This window comes from Ceratotherium simum, chromosome 1 (genome assembly GCF_057802395.1).
Source record: "Ceratotherium simum simum isolate JZ-2026a chromosome 1, ASM5780239v1, whole genome shotgun sequence".
Lineage (NCBI taxonomy): Eukaryota > Metazoa > Chordata > Mammalia > Perissodactyla > Rhinocerotidae > Ceratotherium > Ceratotherium simum.
In genome coordinates this window covers 72,621,961-72,647,533 of record NC_141900.1, presented here as the reverse complement: position 1 = coordinate 72,647,533, position 25,573 = coordinate 72,621,961, and the positions used below count along the sequence as shown (strand labels likewise).

General features: G+C 35.5%; 1 long non-coding RNA gene across 1 annotated transcript in view; it reads right to left on the bottom strand.

Annotated features, from left to right (window-relative positions):
- Nucleotides 1–25,573, bottom strand: part of LOC147918243 (uncharacterized) — a 110,376-nt gene that overhangs the window by 6,257 nt on the left and 78,546 nt on the right. The window contains exon 3 of the long non-coding RNA XR_015553220.1: nt 4,657–4,759. This is a non-coding gene — a long non-coding RNA (uncharacterized LOC147918243). The remainder of the gene's footprint in view (nt 1–4,656; nt 4,760–25,573) is intronic.

Sequence of the window (25,573 nt, the reverse complement as noted above, 5' to 3'; positions counted from 1 at the left end):
TCATAAGCAATTTTGGGCCGGCCCCGTGGCTTAGCGGTTAAGTGCGTGCGGTCCACTGCTGGCGGCCTGGTTTGGATCCTGGCACGCACCGACGCACTGCTTCTCTGGCCACACTGAGGCCGTGTCCCACGTACGGCAACTAGAAGGATGTGCATCTATGACATACAACTATCTACTGGGGCTTTAGGGGAAAAAAATAAATAAATAAAATAAAATAAAATAAAAAATGAAATCATAAGCAATTTTACCAATGAATATGGAAACAAAAATTTTTAATAAAATGTTAGCAAAGTATTTTATATGCTTGTGGGGGATCAGAACTTGCGACCTTGAAATGTGTCTCTTCAGCTTATTTTTAAGAACAAAAGACTCTGAAAGAAACTTTTACCTTTCCCTTAACTGCCTAAAAGAATTTAAGATAGAAGGCCTGTCCCAGGAAGGAGCTATCACCATAGATAATGCCAGGTGTGGCCGACTGGGAGGAATCTTGCTAGACCCATTTGATGGTGGCTCGGCAAACATTTATTTGCCAAATATGTGCTGTTCCATCTCCATGGAAGTTGTCTTCCTCCCCTTTGAAGTCCCAAACTACTACCTGCAACATCCTTCTTTGTTTTTAACTAAAAATGGTATTTAAGGTGGTAGCTTCAGCCATTTTGGTGAGTTACTCAGATTTCCTGGGTTTCTCCTGTGCATACATGTTATTGAACTTTGATTTTCTCCTGTTATTCTATCTCATGTCAATTTAATTCTTGGACCAGCCAGAAGAACCTAGAGGGTAGGGGAACAGTTCTTCCCCTACATATTCTATGCACTTCTATATACATGCACACACATACATGCACGTTTGTGTGTGTGTGTGTATATATGGATACACATAAACACCCAAAACATTGTGTTTTCACAAAGAATTATTATTTATCATTGATGTCTAATTATATAATTTAATATATTACTAAATTAAACTGAAAATAGATCATCTCACTAGGTACAAAACATTTTTTATTTTTTGGTGAGGAAGATTCACTCTGAGCTAACATCTGTTGCCAATCTTCCTCTTTTTTTCCTTGAGGAAGATTAGCCCTGAGCTAACATCTGTGCCAATCTTCCTCTATTTTGTATGTGGGTTGCTGTCACAGCATTTCTTGACGAGTGGTGTAGGTCTACACCCGAGATCCAAACCCTCAAACCCGGGCCACTAAAGTGGAGTGCGCTGGACTTAACCACTATGCTACGGCCCCAACAAAACATTTTTGATAAAATTCATATTCCTTTTTCAATCTAAAAAGCAATTCAGCAAACTAAAAATAAATGGAAACTCTTAACCAGATAAAGATTATCTAGCAAAAATCCATAATATTATACCTAACGGTGAAATGTAAGAATCATTCCCTTTAAAATCAGAATGAGACAAGGATGTCCATTATCACTGTTTCTATTCAATACATTTCTAGCTTTCTACAGAAGCAGCTGGAGAAGAAAAAGAAATGAAATTTGCAGGATTTTGAAAGGAAGAAACAAAATTATACTTATTTAGAAATGGTATATTGGGCTAAATATATAGTCTGCTTTCATCATATTTATGTGGCTGTCCATCTTCTCTTCAATTGCCCTCCCCAAAGTAGAGACAGAACTCATATGTTCAGCTTTTCTTATAGCTAAGACATCATCATTTGACTTAGATTTTGTCAGCTAGACAAATGCGTGCAAGAATCCTATCCGAAAGTGAATTATGTGAGGAAATGTCTTTGGAGAGCTTGAAGTTGTGCTCTTATTGGCAGTGACCATAAAGATGTCAATGCCACCAAAATTAATTTAGAAGTTCAATACAATTCCAGTCAAAATACCCACAAAGATTTTATGGAATTTGACAAACTAATCCTAAAATCCATGTTTAATAGCAAAAGCCTAAGAATGGTTAAGATACTTTTGAAGATGAATAACAAAGTAGAAGGATTTATCCTACCAGCAAGCAAGCCACATTAAAGTAGAATGCAGTTATTAAAAGATAGGGGCAGATAAATGGCCAATAGAATAGAATAGAGATCTGCAGGATAGACCAACTTGAAACATGAGCAAAGCAATGCAGAAAGGACAGATTAGTCGATAAATGATGCTTTAATAGTCAGTTATCTCTATGGAACAAAAACCCAATTCGTTTTCCTTTTTTTTTTTTTTGTGAGGAAGTTCAGCCCTGAGCTCATATCCGATGCCAATCCTCCTCTTTTTGCTGAGGAAGACTGGCCCTGGGCTAACATCCGTGCCCATCTTCCTCCACTTTATATGGGACGCCGCCACAGCATGGCTTGACAAGCAGTGCATTGGTGCGTGCCCGGGATCTGAACCTGCGAACCCCAGGCCGCCGAAGCAGAGCGCGTGCACTTAACCGCTTGCGCCACCAGGCCCATCCCCCAATTAATTTTCTATGTCACAATGCAAAAAAAACCAGGCCAGGCAGAATAGAGATGCAAATAATAACAGCAAACACTTGATGCTTATTAAGTCCCTGATATGGTTTTAAGCATTTTACATATAGCAATTTACTCAGTCCTCATAGCAACCCTGTGAGGTGGGTACTATTAATATCATTCCCATTTTATAGATGAAGAAAATGAGGCAAAAGAGGTTAATTAGGTTGCCTCTGGCCACAGAGCCACTAAGTAGAAGAGCTGTGATTTGAACACAGGTCACCTGCTTCTTGAGTCCCTTTTCTAAAACACTGGACTATGCTGTCTCCCTTTCACTCAGAAAATAGGGGCAGATTTCTTAAACAAGATTTAAAAAGTGCAAACCATAACAGAAAAGATTGATAATTGGACTATATTAAATTTCAGATTTTCTTTTCATCAAAAGACCCCAAAGATAAAATGAAAATACAAGCTACAAACACAAAAAAGATATATATCTACATTAAAGAATTCCTATAATTAATAAGAAAAAAGGCAAACAAGACATTTGAAAAATAGGCAAGTGACAGAAAGTCGTTTCACAAAAGAGGAAACTTGAATGGCCATAAACATTTAAATATTCTCAAAGTTACTACTATTTAAGGAAACATAAATTGTTACATGACTTGTGTCATACTCGTAAGATTGGCAGAAATTAAATACCTGTCATTCCCAGGATCTGGCCAAAACCTGAAGCAAAAAGTACTCTCATATTTCCTGGTAGGAGTATAAATTGTTATAATCATTTTGGAAAGTATTGTGGCAGTAACTAGTAAAGTTGAAGCTCTTCAAACCTTGTGATCTAATAATTTCACTTTGTTATCTGCTCTTTGAGATACCTGTAGCATTGTTTGTAAAAGTAAAAAATAATGGAAACATAAATGATTATAAAGAGAAACATGCACAAATAAATTTCGAATATTTCTATAATGGAAGACTATATAACATTTAAAATGAATCAACAAGAACAGATTTCAAAAACAATGAGCAAAAGAAGCAGGTAGCAGAAGGATACGTACAGTATTGTACTTCTACACAAAGGTAAAGCATGCAGAATAACGCTATATGTAGCTTGATAAGGGATATGCCACAAGCAAGATAGCGGTTACCTCGGAGAGAAAGAAAAGGAATGTGTTTGTTCAGGAAGAAAAAGAAGGGAATTTCAAAGATATTTGTGATACTTTATTTCTTTAATTGCCTAATTTATTTTGCATACTTTTTTGTGTAAGTATAAAATATTTTATGAGAACAAAAGCTAAAAGGAAATCTTTGCCTTAAATGTGTATGCCTGATTGGGGCCAGCCCAGTGGCGTAGTGGTTAACTTCATGTGCTGTGCTTCAGTGGCCTGGGTTCAGCAGCCTGGGGTTCGCAGGTGGGATGCACCGCTATGCACCACTAATCAAGCCATGCTGTGGAGGCGTCCCACATATAAAGTAGAGGAAGATGGGCATGGATGTTAGCCCAGGGCCAATCTTCCTCAGCAAAAAGAGATTGGCAACAGATGTTAGCTCAGGGCTAATCTTCCCCACCCCCCCACCAAAAAAAGGTGTATGCTTGAAAGGGTAGGCTTTATTGAAATTGGATTTGGGTAGAATACCTCCAATCTGAGAATGTCAGCTACCTGAGGGATTCCCGTATGATGATCAGCCTTGCCAGCTCAAAGGGCTTGAAACAAACACATATTTTCCTATTGTCTTATTTTTAAATATGGCTAGGGTAATATAGGAACCTGTGGTAGAGGTAGAGAATGAATATGATATACCACTGTTAAGGCTATTGATATCAAATAGAGTTTAAGTGGTTTTAAAGACACTCTTTTTTCATGTCTAAAAAGGTTAGAATAGAGACTTCCAGCCTCCCAAGCATACCTCTTATAAGACTTGGTCTCTTATTTTGCTGATTCCCTTAATTCTCATCATTTGTTTGTTTGTTTGTTTTGCAATTATCTTGCAACATGTCTCTATCTTCCATTACATTGTGAGTTTCTGGAGGGAAAGAACTGTACTTCTGGTGTATTGGAGAGAGGTGGCAAGTGTGACAAAAGTGTGTTGGTCTTGTTTACTGTCAAATCTCCTTTCCTCTGAAGAGTGATGCTATTTATTCTGTAAAGAATCTGGAGATCAAAGAGATTTATCTTTTGGTGTTGTGGGTTTTGTTATTGCCATTAATGTTGTAGATGCTAAGGGTCAAGATGCATTGTTTACATACCTCTATGTAACTTCACTTTCCACGCAAGAAATAAGCAACAGCTCTTGCCTGGATACGTGAGCTGTGTCAATTATATTTCTCATGGCCTGGCGATGGGGTAGACCTAGAGATATAAAAATAGCGTTTGAGACTGTGCCTGTTCGTCAGGTGTTAGAGATTGAAAGAGGATATTATTTCTGGATCAGGCGCATCTGAGATCTCCTGCCCCAGCTGCTGCACAACGGAGCCATAGCTTAGGAGACAGTGCTAATGCTTGAGAAAAAGATTCAGGAGTCAGGAGTATGAGGCATGTTTTCCCAACAGCGCCTTTTACCTGGTTTCTCTGCCTTTCCTAACTATTGAAAACAATCTAATAATATTCTTGGTTTGCTGTTAAAAAGACATGGTCTAGGAGAATGTAGCTTTAGAGCAGAGGTTCTCAAACAGGGGTGATGTTGCCCTCTCAAGAGAAATCTGGTAACATCTGGAGACATTTTTTGGTTGTCACAAAAGAGGGGGGAGACAGTACTGGCATCTACCGGATAGAGGCCAGAGATATTGCTAGACATCCTACAATGCACAGAGAAGCCCCCCATGAAAATAATTATCTGCCCAAAGTGTCATTAGTGCTGATGTTGAGAAACCCTGCTTAGAAGGAAAAACTGCAGTACTTTTGAGGCTCCATGTGTCTGTATGATTTTCACACTTATATGTGAAACACACTACGCAAGATTTCTCTGTGCATTTATATCCCCGGTTGTCATGCCTCAATACATACACATATATATCTTGGTCTCTCTTAATATTTGGCCATTGACACAGAAATGTCTTTAAAATGAATTTTTTTTTTCGTTTGTTATTTTTCCTGTTGTTCACATAATAAAGCAACGCTTGGTTTTGGTAGAGATTGAAAGATTCATAAAGGTATAAAGAATAGCCTTGAGTGATAGGGATCCAGATATTTTTGTTTATTTTTTCTATTCCTTCCTAAATTTCCCCAACTAGAAATCATACTGCTTATCCAGTTTTATACCATTTTTTTCATTTGATATTAACCAGGCATCTTTTTGCCATAAAATTATTCTTTAAACCACAATTTTGGTGGTTACATAACATTCCATTACAGGAGTCCTCGTAATTTAACAGATATCATATTTGGACCGTTTCTGTTGTTTTCATTCCTCCTGTCTCCCCTCTCCTGCAAGGAATAGTGCTGTATTTATACCTTTATGTTCCCCTCCTGATATTTCTTAAAAACAAAGTCCTAGAAGTTGAATTTCTGGGTCAAAGATTATGAAAAAATTGGAAAGCCTCTTGCTACTTACTACCAATTTATTTTTTATAAAGATTATAATAATTTAAACTGTCATTGAAGTATATGGAAATGGCAGTTTTCTCTACTACTGGATGTTAGTACTATTGTAAAACACTCCTAAACTGGTGAAGGAGATCAAAGAGTAGAAGATGACAAGGAAGATTAGATATTTAGATATTGCTTTCATCTCAGGTTGTGTTTATTGGAGGTCAGCATCATTTCAAGACAAATCAGACATTGCCGAGGCTCAGAGGTCACCAGCTCAAACCTGTCAGGAGTCAGGCAGGCAATTTTTACATGTCCTGGAGGCCTTAGGCAGCATGAGTGTACCGGGCCCCTCAGGAGAGAGGACAGGCAAAGTTGCAAATGGAAATTTACTGAAGTCCAACGACCTTTTCTCAATTCTGTTTAGAATTTTCTCAATCACGGAGCTTTCTGATAGGAGGAAATTTTAGATAACCTAATCCAACCACTTCATGTTACAAACAAGGGAAATGAAATCCAGGAAATTTCAGGGATTATCGGAATTCACGGAGTTAGGTAATGGTAGAGTTACAACCGCACTCCAAGCTGCTTGGCTCACAGCTCTAAGTACTGTTTACTGGACAATGCCTTGATTTGACTTTGCCTCAGAATTGTGAAAATATGCAGTCATCCAGAAACCCAGAACATAGAAGGATTCAGAGAAACCCTAAAGGAAATCAAGTTGTTTACTTCAATAAGTTATTTCTAGTAGGCTATATTTCTTCAAAAATAGACTTACATGAATTTGTTCCCTTGGCCTGGTTGAAAAGCCAAGATTGAAAGAGATTGAAGACAATGAGAATGGCAAAAATAGTGAGAGGTGACCACGTGGGTGAGTTAAAGCCAATGGCCATATAGTTTAAAATAAAGGCAATATATACTTCTAATTCATCAGACACATAGATCCGTTACATAAGATCAACTTAAAGGGCATCATTCCTTTGAGCAATATCAATTTTAACCAAGAGACAATATATGTGGAAAGAAACTAATATACATATTAGAAACACATTAACACACAGATATACATATATATTTCTCTTCTTGGAGATAGGAATAATATAAAAAATAAATATCTGAGCAAGATACAGGTAGAAACTAACAGCAAAATGGAGAACTTTTTGGCAAAGTGTTAGCAACACTACTTGATCCTGTGGAAAAAGCTCGAGGGTGTTGCAGAGACCTCCAAACTTGTAGGTCAGAGGAACTAACAAGGGAAATATTAAATTGCTTTGCTCTTACCTGCCCTAAATTACTATTCACCACACCCCACAAGAGAAAACAGCTATTAATAAGATTTTTCCATTATTTTTAAAATAGCTTAAATATGTATTGGACTGTGTTTGTCAAGTCAAATAAAGCTATTTTGGGATGTGTATCAGACACCTACAAAATGCTTTAACTCTTTCAGTAAAAATGTAACGATCATGTGAGTCACAATTGTTTTAGATTATAAAATGTTCTAAGGGTGACACCTAAGTGGAAAGAGATTAATAGCTCAGGAAATAGCTTAATTTTTGACTATAGCACTTAGCCTTTTAGTATTTAAATAATGGGACTATTACTGTCTATTAAATAAATCCTTATAAACATTAGAAAACTCTTATCTATCTTGCAGCTGTATATCGTTTATTTAGGCAGGCATATAGCTACAAAGTCAGTTAAGTCAATTGATGGATATCTAGACTAAAAATTAAATGTTAATTAGAGTTGCTAAAATCTTGGTAAATGAAAAATAATCCTTAGATAGTATATGTAGTTTATACAGTTGTAAAGTCTCAATTTGGTATTGTCGTAACCTGGGACAGGACTCTTTGGCCATTGATAATAAATCAAAGATAGACAGTTTGGAGATAACAGTGCCTGGAGAGAATACATTTGGGTTCAGACATACTCAGTATCAGGTGGCAGGATGACAAACATCAACAAGGGGGATAAAATGTGGAAATTAACCTATGGTGAGAGTCAAAGGTTAGGGAAAATTTTGATAGTCACCTAAATCATGAAGGCTTTTAAAAATAACTGTAGATAATTGTTAGAACTGTAGGACTGGGTAGGTTAGGGTAAATGATGAAATTTGCAAATGTGGAAAATAATGGACTTTTAGATAATCATAAGTATACACAGTTGCTATATTGTTCCTGAGTAAATTTTGAAAAACAAACCAAAGAAGCTGATCAATAATATCAAACCATGAAGTACAGAGATTACATTTGCTATTAAATTGAATATTTATTTTTCTTTTGTGGGGGATGCATAATAACAACGAAATGACCATTATTTGGGACAAGTAAAAGGCTATTTGAAAAGACCAAACCATCAACTGAATCTCTGAAAAATAAAAATATGACAAGAGATAGCAAGAATAGTCATTTATCATGTCAGCTCAATTCTAATAGTTACATCCCTGAGTTGGAATGTTAAGGTCACCATTTGATACAGAGGAAATTGGAAACCAACAGCAAGAGCAAATGTTCAAGAGGTCAGTGCACATTAGATTTAAAGGTCTTTAACAATCGTGTGCAGATCGCAAGTAGAAGGTGATGCAATATCATCTCCTGTGAGGTTACATTAATAAAGAGAGTCAACCTTGAGTCTAGAAGCAAAACTTAACAGTGATATTTCAGAGATTGTAATTCCAATTCATCTGTAAGAGCTTCACAGTGTGATTAGCTAGATTTTTTGCAACGATTTCTGCTGCTTATTTGTGTTAAAGGTTTTCAAGAGGATGTGGATTCTTTCTTTTTGGCTCAGCTAATTTTTTGCATGATACTGAGTCTAACCTTACAGGTTTCCAAAATGGTGCTATTTCAGAAATGAGTACATCTTCTGGATAGGTTGTCAGACAGGGCAAGCCTGTTTCTATTAAACAATTCGTTTAGATAGGAAACCCAACAAAGTTTGAATATATATCTTGAATATTTTACAGAGGCTCAATGGCTTTAATGAGTTTTCACCTTAAAAATGCCAGATTATTTAATGTCCTATGCATTTAAAAGTTGATCATTCACAACAGGAGTTTTAATTCAATTCTTTTTGACAAATGTTGAATGAGTCCTTACCAGGGCCAAGGCTCAGAGCAGGAACTTCAGAGAGACAAACAGGAATGAGAAAAAAATTGCTTCTCTCATCAATGCTCTCCATCTCCAGAGGTGAGGAAATGAGACAGTGCAGAAATGCTTACATGCAGGGTAAAATTTTTATGTTTGGCATTCTAGTATTGTTTTACGCATTTTATTATTTCCTATGATTTTGGGAGGCTCTTCATTAAATGCTTTAATGAAAATTACAAAATAAAATGCTTAAGCAATCCTAAGTATCTAAGACCATAAGAATGGTCTTTGTTTTTATGTATAAATAGTCTTCTCATACCCATCCCAGGAATGCATGAAACTCTAAATAAGGTTTTAAAGCCACATCATAATACCCAGCCCACAAGATGCTGGAAAGTTGCTCTCTCAATATGCTCACTTGCTCCTCGTTCTATAACAAAGGCAGCGACAACTTTAATACAAATAGTACTGAAAGTGATAGTATTTGATCAACTTTGTGATTTAAAAAAATTCTGAGTTGTAAGACATAAACTAAAACGTGTTTTAGTTTTAACTGTTTGAGCCAAAGCTTGCGGGAAGTAGTAAAAGAAAGTAAATGCCAGGAAATAGTGTTAATATGCTCATAATTAAATTACAATAATATAAACAGGAAAACAAGATTTTAGCAGACCTTGTGCTATGAACAATCTTCTTGCAAATAAGTTAGTCATCCCAATCCCAGGAACAATATACTTTGCCAGGATTTGGCTAAGCACTTTTTTAAGGCTTCAAACACTGCTTCAGGTAAAATGACGTATAACCTTAATTTAGCATAAAGAAAGATATTGTTCAAGGCTTGTGCATTATTTTATTTAGGTGGTAACAAAATTTACCCATGTTAACTAAAATCTTTTTAGGGCGAACAAACCAATTTAGAAAGATCTTACTTTTTATTATTAGACAAAATGATAAATGCCTACTTTAACAAAGGAAAAAATCTAGTGAAAAAACTTGAATAACAGGCTGATTACTAGAAAATTGTTTTAGTTTTTATTTATTGCTGAAGTAGTCTCATAAGTATAGAGGGATTCAATAATGACTGACTCGATAATTTTAAGCTGGAAGAGGAGTTGAGGGTTTCTTTGAGGAAAATATCCAGAAGTGCTAGCCATCAACATCCCAATAAAATAAAAATAAGAAAAATGAAGGGAAATTAACAAAACATATTTTAATATTTTTGTGAGATAGATTTCAAATTTTAATCATACTATTCAATTACAGAAGTGGTCAAAAATAAACAGAATGAGATTCAATAGAGAAAAATATCCAAAAATCAAAAGAAAACAAACAAAATGCTTTGTAAGGAATAAAAATAAAAATTACATGGTAATGCACAAAGATCTAGACAACACCTGTCAATCATATTCAACCACTAGTCAATAATTAACCAGCTCAGATGAAAAGGGAAAATAAAAGGAGCAAAGCTATTTAAATGAAACTTTCTGTTTATTCCTTCCAAGTTGATTGGGGGTTCATTCACTCATGCACTGCGCCAGACAATGCGACTCTAACAGTGGATAAGACGAACATGGCACCTCTATTCATGGAGCTTATGGTGTACAGACAGAAACAGCCAATCTTTGAGTCATCAAATGAATGCTTATGTAATTAAAAATGACGCTAACAAACAAGGTGTTAGGATGGAGAATAACAGGTGGCTGCCTACTTCAAACAGGGTGGTAAGGGAAGACCTCTCTGAGCAGGTCACGTTTAAGCTAAAATCTGAATGACCAAAAGGAGCTAGAAATTTGAAAGTCTATAAAAAGGAAGCATTCCAGGTAGAGGGAAGAACAAGGGATAAAGCCCTGAGAAAGAAACCAGATTGGTCCCTGGAAGTGGGAAGAGTTGCTGTAGCAGTTAGTATTTAAGCAGAGAAAAGGGAAAGTAGATTTTTATATAAGAAGTAATTTATAGTGAAAGACATATGAACCCACATATCAACAAGTAATTACTAATATAGATAAAACCAATCCTAAATGCTGTCAAGTCTGGCCCCTTCCTACTTAATCCAGGTCTCATTTCTCCTATTTGGATAGAACAGTCATCTCCTACATCAAGAAGGAAATCAGACAAAGAAATTCTTGAAAGATGATATTTGTGTATTTGGTTTTCCATGTCTGGAACATTTAGTGGCCCTGAAATTTATATTTTGGAGGAGGCATTGAAAGACCAGAGGCATATTTTATACAGCTCCTTTAGGTTGCAAAAAATGTCAAAATTGTTATTTGTTTTCAAATTCCCAGAGATGACTCATCAGTTTGGGTGGCCGTATCATATTAGACTTTCAAGGAAGTAGCCCAGGTCCAGGGATCATGTTTTTAATTTTTATTAAAATTTCTACTTGACCATAGTTTAAGTTGTTTTATTTTTGTTAGGTACTGTGCCTGTGGGACTTTGTTGATTTGCTAGGATGTCCTACTTCAAGCTGATTTCAGAAACAGAGTAATTTGTTCATTTTTAGAAATTAGGTGAAACTGCAGAATTGGGCCACAGCAGAGTAAAATAAATGACTTATCAAAGTAAATGCAAAATAAATAGAGAAAGTGTGTGTGTGTGTGTGTGTGTGTGTGTGTGAGCAAGAAAGAAAGAGAGTGAGAGAGAGAGAGAGAGAAAAGACCCCATTAGCAAATTAACATCAGTGCCTCTCCCTCTCATTTCCTTTGTCCCAAAAGAGTCTCTTCTGTAGTTGCCTTTTTCTTTATTAAAAAAAAGGAAATACTTGAAGAGCAGGGACTTTAGTCTCTACATGGAGATTGAAATATTGGTATCCTGGAGTCTTACTACAGAGGTGTCTTAGGGGTTGGTGGTGTAAGACTGCCGTATAGATGAACCCTTCTTCTTTAAACCAGTTTCTTTCAATACATCAGAAAAGAAACCTTTTTAGACAGAGCTTCAGACAGACCTGTATTCTGCTGATTCCTATTCTTTGGCAGAGGTTTCAGTATGTTCTTAATAAGAGTAAATGCCACCCAAATTTCTGGGCACTATGTTACAAATGAAAACCTTCAGAATCCCAGAGAAGGATTATGAGGTGGTCATGGGTAGTTAATACATGCAAGTGTCTCACAAAGCTATTAGGGAGTGTGCTGTGCTCCCCAGCAGGGACACAGAGCATGCAGCCATGGCTGCTGACTGCACAGGTTTTGAAGCTAAAGTGGGGCATGTGGACGTGGAGCCGCTGACTCCAGCTAAGTTCGTTAATGACTAGTATCATCTAAATGAGGTAGCAAGCTGAAAGACTCATAATCTCTCTCCGTGCGCAGATTTTAATTAAATAATTATAACGTCCTTGTTGTAAGTATTTATCAGTAACTGCGCTCCTGAGTATTGCTTCTTTCGCCTTCATCTGTTCTGTCAGCTCAGCTGAACGATGAAACATTCACTTGGCAAAGATGAGGGAAAAATGAATGATTCTTACTCACCACAAAATAACACTAGAAGAATTGTGTCCATGAGGCAAGATTCTAGGCTCTTCGTTTATAACTTTGTACTTTTAGGAGAGGACCTCCGGTTTCCTGATTTGGGGTATGATATGGTTAAGCTTGATATATACTCAGTTTCTTTTCAAGAATATGGTCAGAAGATATGTTTTCTCAGTTATCTAGAACTTAACATTATCATGTTATAACAATTATATCCCTCAAAGAATGGCATCTAAAAAAAACAAACACGTTATTTCCTCTTTTGGGACTGTGGAATCTACAGCCTATCACATAATGTGTCTCAAATAGAGAAACTTAGAAATTATGCAAAAAACAAAAATGACTAAGCAACGGCTTTATACCACCTATAATGATTCAGAAGAACAGTGAGTGAAGAGACTCATTAAGCAGTGAAGCTGATTCGTGAGTCAAAAATGGGGAAAATAGAGATGGATTTAGAAAGTGTAAAAGAAAGCAAGATCTTCATAGTCGACTTCTCCAAAGAAACTTACCTTAGTAAAGCATCACCTCTCTCCACTTCTGTGGGTTCAGAAAAAAGAAAGGAGTTTGAACTGTCATATATGAGACTTGATGTTAATTAAAGGAAATACATTGTGAGTGTGAACAGGGTTTGTAAAGCACTATAACGCAACACTTCTCTCTCTTTTGTTTTTGTGAGGAAGATCAGCCCTGAGCTAACATCCATGCCAATCCTCCTCTTTTTGCTGAGGAAGACTGGCCCTGGGCTAACATCCATGCTGATCTTCCTCCACTTTATGTGGGGTGCCGCCACAGCCTGGCCTGACAAGTGATGCATCTGTGTGTGCCCGGAATCCGAACCCGGGCCGCCAGCAGCGGAGTGCGTGCACTTAACCGCTACGCCATGGGGCCCGCCCCAACACTTCTCTTTAAACAGCTCCCCACTCCAGTAGTCTTCCCATTTGGCACCTCTTCCCATTCCCATTGCATCTTCCTGTTACCTAAGGTGTTAACGAAATGTAGCTTCAGACCGCACCCTCTCAAGAGACTTGGCATTTAATGTGGAAAACTTAAAGATGAAAAGACCTCAGCAGCCAAAAGAATATTTGGGGGTAATGATTTTCAAGAAAACTGAGTAGGCTAATATGTTTGTCCAAGGGAGCTCTTTAAGTTTGAATCAGAAAAGTTGTCACCAAATCTGACTCTGTATAGATATTTAAGACAAGTCTGACTTCGAGGGTCACGGGCAATAAGGAAGACACAGGGAAGGTCATGGAATTTTATTTCCATGCATATTAGGGTTGTGTGTCTGTACAAGGCTGAACACAAGAAAGATGAAGTTCTTTTAATTTCTCCTAATATCTTGTACTTTTTTGCATAGAGTTTTATCTCTTGTTAGAATTACTCCTAGGTTTTCTTATTTTTTAAACTATTATATATGATATCTAAACACTTTCGTTTTCTAATTGCTTGTTCCCAGCAAATATAAAAACACTAAAAATTTGTATACAGATCTTGTGTAGACAATTAATTCTCATTATTTACAGTAGTTATGTTCCATAAGTGGCCGTGAACACTGAATTAGTGAACGCTGGACCGTGGCTCCTAGGGGAAATACAGAGTTATATTCCCATGAGCGTTTGGTCACATTTCTGTCAACCAATTAATGCATAACCTTGTTTTATGTGTGTTTCTGCTTAAAGATATCATATTTCATATATACTGTTGATTCATTAACATTGAATTCACAGTCAACAGCATTATAATTCATGCCTGAATGAAGTTTATCTAACACACGTATTTTCTCTGTAAGGCACATCACAGCCTTCTCGAGCATGGAAGCATAAGACAGCACTTTAGCTTGACTCGTGGGGGCCATTTTAAACAGAGATATCACCAAAAAGCACGCAAAAATGTGTAAAATGCTACGCTAAATAGAATATGAATAGGATACTCGTTTATAGTATGAGAACTGAAACAAGAAGGCAGAATATCGCCCTGTCTGATCTCAGCTGGGAAAGCATGTGTTGGGCAACTCAAATTTTTCGCCCCTTTGTTCATGTTCACAAATGACCATGAAAGCGCTACAAGTATTGATTTTGGTGTCACAAATAAATTTTAACAAGTAGAAGAATTCACAAGTACAGAATTCACAAATAATGAAGATCAACTGTAGTGACTTTGCTAATTTTTAAAAAATTTTGAATACACAGAGCCAGCCCTGATGGCCTAGCAGTTAAAGTTTGTCACGCTCCACTTTGGCGACCTGGGTTCAGTTCCTGGGCCCAGAACCACACTACTTGTCTGTCAGCAGCCACGCTGTGGTGGCGGCTCACATAGAAGAACCAGAACTTACAACTATAAACAACTGTGTACTGGGGCTTTGGAGGGAAAAAAGAAGGAAAAAAAAAAGGAGGAAGACTGGCAACAGATGTTACCTTAGGGCGAATATTGCCCCAACCAAAAAAAAAAAAAAAAGCCTACATTTAAAAAAATTTGTGAATATACAATTTTGAATAATGATATATCTTTTTGCCTTTCCAATCTTTTTAAGTTGTATTTTGTCTTACTCCACTAGATAGGAACTCTGGCACAATGTTAAATATAGATGGCGAGAGAGCAGGCATCCTCTTCTCAGTTCTAAACTCAGAGGGAAAACTTAATATTTTACGGTAAGTATGGTGTTTGCAGTAGAGTTTATTCTAGACCCCTTTATCATATTAGGACAGTTCCCATTCATTCTCAGTTCACTTAGAGTTTTATTATGTACAAGTGTTAGATATTATCAAATGTTTTTCTGCAACTGTTGAAATGATTATATATGTAACTGTAGAGAGGGATATATATATGTGTGTGTGTGTGTGTATATATATAAATATAAATATATTTCCATCCCTGGTATAAACCAATTTGGTTGTTATGTATAATTTTTGTTTGTATAACTCTGAATTTTGTTTGTTAATAATTTCTTTAGAATTTTTGAATGTATGTTCATGAGAGAGATGATCCCATAATTATTCTTTCTTGCAATACTTTTGTCAGGTTTTCATATTAAACATTTGCCTTGTAACACATGTTGGGAAGTGTTTCTTCATTTTCTATGCTCTGGAAGCGTTTCTGTAAGTTTGGTGTTAATTCTTAAAAGTTAGAAATATTCACTGCTGAAGCCAAAATAGCCCAAGCATTTCTTTTGAGAAAGGCTTCTAATTATGTATTTGTCTTCTTAATTAGATACAGAACTGTTTAGATTTTCTATTCTTCCTGTGCTCAGTTTTCTTAAACTGTATTATTTCAGGAGTTCCTCATTTGCAAAAAGTCTCAGATTTATTGCCCTAAATATATTCAAATTATCATTTTAGAGGTATCCCACAAGTTTGTTTGCTGTTTATTTTTTTTTGTGAGGAAGATCAGCCCTGAGCTAACATCCATGCCAATCCTCCTCTTTTTGCTGAGGAAGACTGGCCCTGGGCTAACATCCATGCTGATCTTCCTCCACTTTATATGAGACGCCACCACAGTATGGCCTGACAAGCGGTGCATTGGTGCGCACCCAGGATGTGAACCAGGGCCGCCAGCAGCAGAGGGCGCACACTTAACCGCTACGCTGGGGGCTGGCCCCCCACAAGTTTTGATGGATGATATTTACATTATCATTCAGTCAAAATGTTTTCTAACCTCCATTGTGATTTCTTCTTTTATCCAGTGATTATCCAGAAATAATTGATTAATATTGAAACATTTGGGTTGATTTCTAGTTGCTTTTTTGTTATTGATATTCAACTTTATTTCAACGCGTGATTTCAGTCTTAGGTTGAGAACTGATATGTTTCTGAATAAGGTAAATTTTATTAAATGACTCATACGCATGCAAAAAATATTCTGCAGTTGTGTTCAGTGTTCTCTATATGTTCATTAAGGTCCAGTTTGTTTATAATGTTTATTTATTTTTTTAATCTACATATTCTTTCAATTACTGAGGAAAGCATTAGAAGTCCTCCTAACTTGATTTCTGATTTGACCGCTTTTCATTTATGTTATTTTCTTTTTTTTTTTTTTTAAGATTTTATTTATTTATTTTTCCCCAAAGCCCCAGTACATAGTTGTCTGTCATAGCTGCACATCCTTCTAGTTGCTGTATGTGGGACGCGGCCTCAGCATGGCTGGAGGAGTGGTGCCTCGGTGCGCACCCGGGATCCGAACCCGGGCCGCCGGCAGCAGAGCGCACGCACTTAACCACTAAGCCACGGGGCCGGCCCTATGTTATTTTCTTATTTTGTATTTTTTTGAAGCTGTTATTAGGTACATACAAATTTAGGACTGCTATCTTTTTCTGGTAGAAGATAACACTAGGAAATATTCCTTTTTATTTTTAGTAACTCTTCTTTGTTTAAAATCTACTTTCCCTGGTGTCAATATAGCCATATCACCTTCTTAGGTTTGGTATTTATATAGGACAGATTTTCCAACCTTGTTGTTTTAAACCTTCCTGTATTCTTATGTTTAGAATGTGCCTCTTGTAAGTAGCATACTTTTGCATTTTTCATCCAAAGTGACAAGCTTTGTCTTTTAATTGGAATACTTATTTCAATTTTTTAATGTATTAGGCTGAATTATATGCAATTGCCATCTTTATAGGCAAATAGAATATCTGAAATTTTACGTGATTAAGTCTAATAATTACTAATCTATTTGTGTGTAAATCTACCATCTTACTATTTGTTTTCTATTTCTATAAACTATTTTATTTTCCTTAATCTCTAATGTCTTGTCTTTCTTTGGATTAATCAATTTTAATTATTTTATTTTTTCTCCCACATGAGTGTGTTACTCATACAATCTTTTCTTTTAGTGGTTAACCCAGAGATTACAAATGCATCCTTGACTTTTAAATGTCTACTATAAATTAATACTTTTACCACTTTTTAGATGAGGCAAAGACTTAGAAAACTTTGACTCCATTTACCCACCTCCACACCTTCATTTGTGCTATTTCCCCATATTTTACATACTTTTTAACATTTAATAAATTTTTATTTTAGAATAGTTTTATGTTGACACAAATGTTGCAAGAATATTAGAGTTCCCAAATATTCAACTCCCCGTTTCCTCTTTTGTTACCATCTTACATTATTATTCTACTTTGTCAAAACTAATTAACCAGTATTAATATACTATTCTTAACTCCATACTTCATTCAGATTTTCTTAGTTTTTCCCAGTGTTCTCTTTGTGTTCCAGGATCCTATCCGGGATCCACATCATATTTACTTGTCATATCTCTTTAGGATCCTCTAGACTGTGACAGTTTTTCAGACTTTTCTGGTTTTTGATGACCTTGAGGATTTTGAGGAGTACAAGTAAGGTATTTGTATAATGTCCTTCAGTTTGGATTTGCCTGTTTTCCCGTGGTTAAACAGGAGTTGTGAGTTTTGGGGAGGAAGATTACAGAAGTAAAGTGCCATTCTCATCACATATCAAGGGTATCACTGGCATATGGATTTGTCATTGATGATATTAAACTTGATCACCTTGCTAAAATAATGTTTGCCACATTTCTCCAGTGTAAAGTTACTCTCAATTTTTTTTTCTTCTTAATACTGTGCTTTTTTAGAAGGAAGTCACTATGCAGAGTCCGCACTTAAGGAGTAGGTAGTCATGCACCACCTCCTTGAGGGTGGAGTATCTGTGTAAATTATTTATAATTCTTCTGTATGGGAAATTTGTCTATTATTCCCCATTTATTATTCAACCATTTATTTACATGAGCATGGACTCACTGTTATTTATTTTATACTTTGAGTTATAACTCAATATTGCATTATTTTGTTGCTTAAATTGTTCTAGCTTTGGCCATTGGAACTCTTTCAGTTGGTTCCTGTGTCTCTTTGACATAGCCCCATTGTTTTGTCTTTTGAACAATTCCTTACTTTCTGGCACTATACGATGATCCAGAATCTCCTTGCATATTCCTTGCCTCAGCCTAGAAAATAGCCATTTCTTCAATAACTCCTAGTTCCTTTTATTGGAAAATGGTATTAGGAATTAAGATCTGGATTCTGGGTATGCTTGTTGCTACTAGGGTTATTGCTTTCAGGTCCTTTCAGCAGACAGAGCTAGGAAATATATGTGGTGTACTTGCCTATGTATACATACATGTGTTTAATCATTTCTATATGTAACCCTCTGTATCTACATTAAGCTAAACTTGAGTTCATACTGATTTCTCTGATTCTCATCCAGTACCACATAGTTCATTCTAGCCTTCCATCCTTACTTATCTGTAAACTCTCACTCCAATAGTAACAAACTTGGCTCCCACTATCCATCATCTATTTGCCTGTTTGCTCAATCCTGGGATACACGTATAGTGGTATCAGAATTGTTAACCTGTACTCCTATGGGAATCAACTTTATTAACTAGACTACAGTGCTTATGTACAGTTCCTTTAGTCCTTAGTCTTATAGTCTCTACTCATTTCCTAACTTAAGTAAATTTTTCCCCCACTCCTTCCAATTGAAGTTATATCATACGTTTGTAACACAGATTCTTTTGTCTCAGTCTGCACTCCATCCAGAGTCCACAATATCCTAATTGATTTTTAAAACTGCAATCTTTAAGGTCTTGCTCTTTGTGCTGTAAGGTTCTATGGGTTTTGATAAATGCATAGTCTCCAGTCTTTTAATTGTACATATATTTAAAATCTCACAGATATTAATATTATTTTGTATAGTCAATATTCATTTTCGTTTAATCCCATACTAATACTCTCTTTTGTTCTTCGTTCTTTACCGAATTTCCTTGTTTCCATTTTTAATTTTCTGCCAAAAAAAAAATCCTTTTAGTATTTCCTTTAGTGGTGGTTTACAAATGATAATTCCTTAGGTTTTGTTCTGGCCATGTTTTCTGTCACTTTCATTTTTGAAGGCTATTTTCGATCATTCTACTACCAGGATAACCCTTCAGGGGTCTCAACTAAAGTCCTGAAGTAATTACCAGGGCCCCCCTTTCTTCCTAGGATCTGTATTTCAGTTTTCATCTCTCCATAACTGTGAGTCTTCTGTAAGCTTTGCTCAGCTTCTCAGCTACTTGGGAACTGGCATACCGCCTTGAAGGAAAAAGCAAAGCCAAATGTCAGACTTATCTCTGTTCCTTCCTGTTCCCTAGGAACCTGCCCCTCAAATCCCTCGTTGCATCTTTGTGAACTTTCCAATGACTTCAAACAGACTTAAAAATTATCTAGCTTTTCTAATTGTCCTCAGTAAAAGAGTTAATTTTATAACAACTCATCTGCTATACAAAAATCCTGGAATAGCAATTTAAATTTCCTCAAGGGTGGAAATTTATGTCTCATGCTCAGCAGGGTTTGAAGTTTTTGAAATTCTACAACATGATCTTAGTATTTACCTGTGTGAAGTCATCCTCAATTAATTTGACTATAAAATAGTACCTTGCTTATTAATTCAATTCATATTATTCAATAATATTGCATTAAGAATATATTTTTATGAGATGAGATATGGTAGAATGTTTGGAGACTATATTTTTTTTCCAGGGTAGACATTTATTGAAATGTAGTTAATGTTTTATTCATCTCCTGACGTTTCTGGTTGTTTTTTGATTATACCTCTCTTGAGAATCTTTTCTAAGTGTTGACCCTGAGAACCTCAGGCTTGGGAAAAGGGAATTCTTTGTTTTTATCTTTTTGTTTTCAAGGTCATATAGATCCCAAGTGCTTTGAAGTTCTAAAGATGTTATAATTGTGATATCTGCAATGAATTCAGGTTAGCAAATGCTGACATACACATATTGTCACCCATTTCACTCTTTATATGTGGCTACTCTGTCTCTAAAATTGCAACTTAATTTTGCAGGGCACTACCTAGAACATAGGTTGGACAGCACAAATGCATGATTAAGGTTAATGTCCATAGTACAGATAATACCTTGCTGATATTAAAAAAAATTTGGCTTAAAAAAACGAAACCTTTACTTTTGTATTGTTTTTAACATACATTTATTTTTTAAGAGAATATGGTTAGACATAATGGACTGGTTAGACATAATGGACAGTTTTACACTTCAGATTAGTGAGCACTATAAACTAGTTTTCTTTGTCTGAATCAGCACACTTAAAATTAAATCATTTTGTTTTGAACTATCTTCAGCTATTAGTAGTATGACTGAAAAAATTATCTGTATCCCAAGAAGCATAGTATTAGAGATTAAACCTTGCTGTTGTGCAATAGCCTCTTGAGCCTGGTCTATGTGTTAATATAGTCCATAAATATAAAATCTAATTTGTTAAATATAGCCCAAATTCAATAAAAATGGAGACTGAACTCTAGTCAGGGGCTGAGGAGGTAGCATAATTTTGTTTCTAAAAACATCATGCATATATCATAATAAGAAAATTAAATATCAATATAGATCTGAATATTTCTAATTGCAAGAAAATTTTCTATTCGAACAGATACTTCTAGTAGAGTATTACAAATATATGTTGCAGCACCATCTAGCAAACTCCTGGTGTATTTACCACATCACAAACATTTTGTTCTTTTTCTAGTAGCGAACATATTTTTCTGAATATCTGCAGAGTCATGGAAAATTGCAGCTTTTATGAAGCAGGGAAAAAAAGAAAAACCTCAAAGATAACTCATAAAAAATATACTCCAAATTTATACTTTTAAATTCTGTTTATCATGTATATATGCCTATCCATTAGAATAAAATTTATGTGGTTTTCTTTTTAAATGAAACTCTTTGAATATAATTTTAACATATGCCATTATTTCATATTCTCAGTTGTTTATTTCAATGCTCTACAGACAAAATAAAATTAAAGCTTTGTTTATTATATCTGAGCAATATGATAAAAATGGGACAGTCCATAAATAAATTAAAAAACAAAAAGTCACTATTCCTGATAACAGTGCAGACAGATTAACAAATGAAAGAGACCATTGTAAGTAGGAAAACATGAGGTTAGGGATAAACCAACTTACTACTTTTATGACCCTGGGCAAATTATATAACCTCCCTGAATCTTAGGTTCCTGAACTTCAACATGCCAACAATGATAACAACAATAATAACAGGTTTATTTAGAAGTGCTTTGTACAGAATATAATTCAACAGATTATTTTTCATAATTTATCCCCCAGTAAATTTGCTTTTGACTATTTGACAGATTAATCTGTTAAGAAAGTAAACTGAAAAATATCATTTATCAAATACCCAATTTGTCTCGACTGGCTTGACTCATTTTGCCTGATCTCAGACAAAAGTTCAACACATTTTGCATAACAACAGCCCAACATAATCAATGGCACAATAATTAGTCATTTCTGTCAGTTCAGAAAATTAGTTGAAAAGCATTTATTTAGAAAAAGCAACCATTTGATTAACTGAATTTTTCTATCTTTTCAACTGGTCTGAGTCTAAAATTATATCTGGATGAACAAGTCATTTGGAAAGGAAAAAAAGCTGCATTCCAACAGAACATATTGAAAATTACCAGGAGAACTCAATGGACTTGCTTGAGTTGCCTATTTTTAGAAATGTAACTAGCTTCACTAAGTTAAAATATTTTTCCACTAAGCAAGTGTACAAACAAAACAACCCCAGGTTTTTATGTCTAGAAACTGTTCTTGTTTGGCGTGATAGCTGATTGGAACCTTGGGGCACAGGCTGTGTCACAAGCATTATAATGTCAGCCCGTCACCTATCATGTTTCTGAAACACAGCGTCCGGTTTCTCTGGACAGGGACCGGCCTTCTGGAACCTGACAGTGCTCTCCCTGCCAGCAGTCTTATAATAGCTGAAGGAAGCTGCACACAGTAACCTTTTCATTTAGCACCGACAAAGATTCTGCCCAGAAACCCAGAGCCTGGGAGACACCAAAAGAGATTTAGCACAAGTCAAAGTTCAAGTTATGGTTTTATTTTATTTGATTTTGTTGGTCTTTTTTCTCTTTAAAAAATTGAGATGTTTGCAACCAAGTGGACTGTTTATAAACACAAACACTAAGAACCCTAAAGCTCCCATGTCAACAGCTGCTTTGCCTCCAGCATTAACATGTAACTGATGCCATTTTGATGACATGGGAATGAAAGGGTACCCTTTTATCACTGGACTGTATAAAAGTGACAGAAAGAAATTAGCAGTAAAGGCTTTTCAGAGAAGGTTGGCCTCTTGGGTATAACTAAGCAACCTCTGAGAAACAGAGAGTGGTATTTCAACACTTGAGTACCATGCTTTTCTAGATTATTTCAGACATTACAAGTAATGTATTGTTTAGTTGTAGCCATGTACACCATTAAATGCATCCCAGTGTGGCATAGATTCAGCAAGTTTTAGTCATAACGTGCCAGCTGGAGAATATCAAGGGGAGAAAAATCCGTTTTCAATTTCTGCTTAATGTTCTGGTGAAAATAATGTAAGTCGCTTCTTCTGTGAATGTATTTACCTTCTAAACACTGTAACTACTCTTCAATATACAGGTACTAAAACAGAATTTTCAGTAATGTGGCATTTGCTCATTCTCTCTTCCTTACTCAGTTTTTGCACTCCTTTCTTACTCTTCATTGATGCATATAAGTGTCAACATGTTTCTTTTGCATCTAGAGGTAATTAACCTTAACCCTAGACTGACATTTGCAAGGTTTACGGAGCAACAAAAGTGTCCTTGTAGGCAAGAATTATACAAACACCATGACTGTATTTTGCAATTGTTTCCCTGAACATTTTATGGCTATTAAAGTCTCATGGTGATCTTTCACAATAATTACTGTGGACTATGAAAAAAAAATGTGTAATTTTCATTTTTGCCATAAAAATAATTTTAATTTGCTTTGCAGCCCCAATCATTAAAATATACCCAGAGGATTCCTCCTTGTCTACTGCGCATGTCTACTAAGTACTGCTCCGTATTTAACTCGCTCTTAGATCACCCCATAGCTTGAGAATTCTTTTAATCTCTTTTCCATTTATAACTGTACTGCTTGACCTTTTTTCAGCAAGGTGTCTTGTATATAAAATGTCAGTGAGAGGATTACAGACATGGGACAAAGATATAGTTTAATTAAAAAAGGTCCTGTGAGATTGAAAAAGGTTACTGGCCTAGATCACAAATATTTAATGCCAGATGACTATTTATGAGGCTAAAATAAAAAAAGAAAAGAAAAAGAAAAAAAAAAGATTTACTGGTCATTTGTAATTGACCAACCATTAAATTTGTAATAATTAGGTTATACTTCTGAGTAAAACTTTTGCTTTGTATTTATAGTAAATTAAAACATTTAAGCTATGAGCTATGCCAGCTATAAAATGAAAATTAATTCAAGTTCCCTATGAGTGAGATAATATAACAGAAGTCTAAACACCTGGTTATTTTTAATGTCAAGGTTTAAATATTTAAAAAATTCATTCATTGTTCAGAAGCCAGTATGTGAAGCTATGTATAGAGTGATTAAACCAAATACATCCATGCAACATGTGGCTTTCCCACTCATTTATTCTTCCATCCAACCTCATGTATATGCACATACATACCAGTCAAAATATTGAATAATCAAGTTATTTAACCACTGAGAATTCTGACTTCCTAATAATTATATGTATATTATTCCTGATAATTATCTACCATCTACCTATCTATCCATAGAATGAGATTTATTTTAAGGAATTGGCTCATGCAATTGCGGGGGCGGATGAGTCCCAAATCTGCAGGGCAGGCTGGCAGGCTAGAGACCCAGGGAAGAGCTGATGTTGCAATCTGGAGTCAGAAGGCAGTCTGGAGGCAGAATCCCTTCCTCCTCGGAGGGTCTCAGTTTTTTTCTTAAGGCCTTCAACTGATTGGATGAGGTCCATACACATTAAGAAGGGTAATTTGCTTTACTCAAAGTTTACTGATTTAAATGTTAATCACATCTAAAAAATACCTCACAGCAACATCTAGACCTGTGTTTGACAAAACAACTGGGCACCTTAACATAGCCAAGTTGACATATACAATTAACTATCACAATGCATAAATATTAAGAGATGTGGAAGATAAAATGAGAAACCCCCACATCTGTCTGAAAGGTGTTCTAGAAGGAGAGACAGTGACTAGGAGTGAGTCAATATTCACAGCAATATTGCCTGAAAGTTTGTAAAAAATGAAAGAAAAACATGAGATTTTAGATTGAAGTGGCACACAAATCTAGAGCAATAAAAATATAGTTAAATCCACAACTAGTCATGCTGTTGGGAAACTGCAGAACATAAGAGATATAAAGAAAATATTCAAAGGTTTCAGAAGAAAAGACAGATCACCTGGTAAAGAAAGGTATCAGAATGAGAACAGCCTGTTCATTAGCATCAAGAGCTGCACAAGGTAATGGAAAGATACTTTCAAAGTCTCAGGAGAAATGAGCGTATAAACTTTTATACCCAGCTAAATGATTGGTTAAGAGAGAAAGTAACATAAAAGCATTTTTTTGAGACAAAGTCTGAGAGTTTTTCAATCTGTAGATTGTTCCTGAAAGAAATATTAAATGATGCATTTCTGTACAAAAAAAAAGTATTCTGAAGAAAGAATTAAGATGCAAGAAGCAATTCTCCTCAAAGAAATTTTAAATATTTTGGTAAAACCTAGCTTTAATTGAAAAAAAAAAAGCTACCTTATTTTGAGGAGTTTAAAAGCAAGTAGTATCTAAAATACTAGACAACTAACATAAAAGAGGGGAGGGATGTGTTAGACATTAAATTGTTCCAATCTTTTTGAGAGGACAGAGACATTATTTAATGCTACCCTTTTTATGTCAAGAAAAGATGTTACAAATAAAAGGATGACTGCTATAAATAATGCAAATAGAAAACATTTCTAAACTAGTAGAAGAATAAAAAGGAAATTAGAAAACGAGCAGAAAAATTAAGCAAAAAAAGCATGTAAAATGATGGAAATAAGTCCAAATATAATAATCATAAAAATGTAATCATAAATATTAATTTTATTAATAAGATTGGATTTATTTAATCTAGCTAATGAGAATTTCTAAGCATCAAAACACAGAAAGGCTGAAAGTAAAGAGATAGTGAAAGATACACTGGAAAATACTAAA